The sequence below is a fragment of the Pseudovirgaria hyperparasitica genome (genome assembly GCF_010093815.1).
Source record: "Pseudovirgaria hyperparasitica strain CBS 121739 unplaced genomic scaffold EJ05scaffold_10, whole genome shotgun sequence".
NCBI classification, from domain to species: domain Eukaryota; kingdom Fungi; phylum Ascomycota; class Dothideomycetes; order Acrospermales; family Acrospermaceae; genus Pseudovirgaria; species Pseudovirgaria hyperparasitica.
This window is the reverse complement of record NW_022985558.1, coordinates 1-3,284: the sequence shown is the minus strand read 5'-3', so window position 1 is coordinate 3,284 and position 3,284 is coordinate 1.

Below are 3,284 nucleotides of genomic sequence, written 5' to 3'. Positions count from 1 at the left end.
TTAATAAACTAAAGAATAATAATAGTACTAGCTTTATAATACTATGGTAAGCCATCGCTACGTATGTCCCTTTTGTAAATGGCTGTGTTCCTAGTATAGTAGTCGCGACGAACTCACAAGTATCTCTCCCAGGTATTATAAGTTCTCTTTAAACGTATAACTTCTTATTAGTTCTCTTTTATAATAGGACGGGTCTATATAATACTCTTAATCAATTCTTTAATAGCTAAGCCTAATAATCAATACCCATAGAGGCCCATAAACGTAAGGAAAGGTCGAATAGTCGAATATTAGTAATAGGGGGAGCGCGCCGAGTAGAATGACCAAGGAAAACGCCCTCCTTAAATATATAATAAAGCCATATAATCGAGCTAGGGATATATACATGTGGGGCTGCAGGAGCGGCCTTCTATATATACCTCCCCGGCCCATAGAACTACTACTCTTAGTAGTATAGTAACCGTGTGAGAAACCGTGTGAAGAACGCCTAAAAGAAAGACCTTAATACGAATAAAATGCGCCCCTAGTAAACCTCTCGGCGCGGGTAAACCTTAGCCCGGATTATTAGTTAAGGGCAGCCCTTAACTAATAATTAGGTAGGTTTTTAGGCGCCTAATCTTAGTACTCGAGGTCGCGAGCCAGCTCCTAAAGAATCGTATCGCTTATCTTAGAGAGGTTAGATTCCTCCTTATCGGATAGTTCGTTAGGCCTCTCCTATCTATAGAAGTTCTCTTCGACGTTATCTAGGCCCGCGTTAGACTCGAATTTCTTAAAATTAATTAGCCGCTTAGCGGCGCGCGCCTTATTAAATTCCTTCTAGAACAACCTATCCCTATAGACCAGCCTATTCTACCTTACTATTTTCTTAAAAGTCTCCACGAATACCCTCGAGCCCTTCTTAAACCAGGCGTCTACCTTAGCTTTAAGTTATTAAGGACTTGCGTTAAGCCACGTAGCTGCTTCTTCTTTCACCTTCTAGCTATCCTATCTTTTACGGCCGACTAATACGTTACTAACGGCGTTAAAACTCGGGAGTTAAACTACGGCTAGGAAGGCAAAAGGAATCGCGCTATATTTATTAGAAAATCCTAACGGAGACGTGGGTCCCGGAGTTAAATTCCTATAAGCTACTGCGAGTTATTCCTATATACCTATTTCAGGCACTTCTATTATCATGTAATTAGGGCCAATCGCGATATACTATAGAAGCATTATACGTCTTCCACCCTTTACGGGACCCTAGGCGCCGTGTATTATTAGTGGGCTAGAGATACGCACTTTAAGGGACTAGTAGGGGACCGGGACAAAGGGACTAAATCGTTTCTTATCGTCCGTATTATAGATCTTATCGTTAATAGCCGTAATTATACCGTTTTAATTAACCCCCTCGCGGAGCTTAGCCTTCAACTACTATTTATTTAAGAACTTATAGAAGCGGGGAACGATTATAGTATAGTCGTTACTTCGTTCGTCGTCGAGACTAATACTCCCCTAGATTATATTAAACCCGTGTCTATCGCTAGGATCGAGAATTCAATTAATAGCGTTATCGAGATACTTAAAACCCGTCTTATCGCCCCTATCCTAGGACTTCGCATAGTACGGGTACGAGATTAGATAGTGGTTAAGATCGGGCCGAAGAGCGATATAGGTGAGCTAGTAAAGTAGGTATTACCTAATAAACTATTAGATGTAGGAGTGGTATATAGTTCGTAGCCAGCCGTAGTTTAATTTCTTATTAAATATACGCTAGTGGTACTTATACATATTAAATTCATCCCTCGCGAGTTCTAGAATACTCTTATTAAGTATAGAGGTCGTCTTTTTAAGTGGCTCAAAGAGCCCTTTAATATTAACACTTCCGGTACGTTCCTACTCGTCGAAGAGTTACCTACCTATCCTACTATCCTCCTTCTAAATCACAAATATAATGCTAGTAAGAATGGTTTTAATATTAATAACTTACTTTAGGGTCTCTAGGGCCTAGTAACGATAGATACCTAATGCCTCTATCGGATGAGGTGGCCGCGCGTACTTCGCGAACTAGGTATAGCGGTCCTTATAAACTTTAAGGGCCCCCACGTTATCTCTAAACTTATATACTATTTTAAGTCTCGCTACTAGGTTTAAGTAGGACACGCTAACGAGTATATTATTCTTTCTAGCCACGTCTTAGTAATGCTTATAGTAGACTTTATACGGAACAGCCATATTACCTATCTACGTTTTCTAGCATACTAGTAGGGCCATTCCCTTAATGCTCGTGAAATTCTTCTTTAATAATATAGCTACCTTAAAAGTCTTCGTTACTAAAGGCGCGCATCGACACTTCTTAGGCTCGTCCTCTTCCTCGACCGATACTATCGTCTTAGAGTACGAACTAAGAATAACCGGGGATTATCGTGTAGGCGCCCCTAGTAATTACTAAGGGCCGGTAGATAAGGCACGTCCATAAGTAGGTTTTATCGGCGTAGCTATAACGGGCACTAAAGAGGTTCTCGCATGGCCCGGTAAGGGACGTATACTAGTAGTAGTAGAAGGAATACTTACTTTAAACGGACGACTAGCTTTAAAGAGATAATATACTACTAAACTAGAAGGCGTGCTTCGTAGAGGGGACTTTACCGCGGGCGTTACCTACGCTAGTTTTAGCGACGGTAAGGTCTAAGGCGGAGGCGATATACTCATCTCTTTAATTTATAGGTAGTGTTCGACGGGCCTATAAACCATTCTACTTATCTGTAACTATTAACTAGCGGGGATAATAAGTCCCGTCTTATTATAGAACGTTAGTTTATTTTATCGGCTAGGGTAGTTCGAGAGTTACTAGAGAGATAGACCGTCCTCGTTACTATCGCTAGCTAGAGCGGCATTAATATTAGAGCTCTAAAGATATACCTTAATTCCCCTTCCCTTCTATCCCTAGCCGATTCGGGACTATAGAGATATGTTTAACTAGTTCCTCGCTCTCGCCTATGTCCGTATTCATAAGAGCGCTACTAGCTTTTCTATAAAGTTCTATATTTACTAGAGCTGTCCGAGGGCGGATTAGAGTAACTAGCCGTCGTTATTAGGGAGGTCTTTTCGCTAGTTTTATAGGATTATATTTTTGGCTTTTAGGATGCGGGAGTTAGTATCTCTTCTATAACGAATTATCTCGTAGACTTCTTTCGGAATAGAGGAGTTAATCTTTACCTTACTATATTCTATTATGGCTTCTACTTCCTAGAAGAGGTTAACTATACTACTTAAGAGCTATTCTATGAGGCTAGTAATATGAAGGA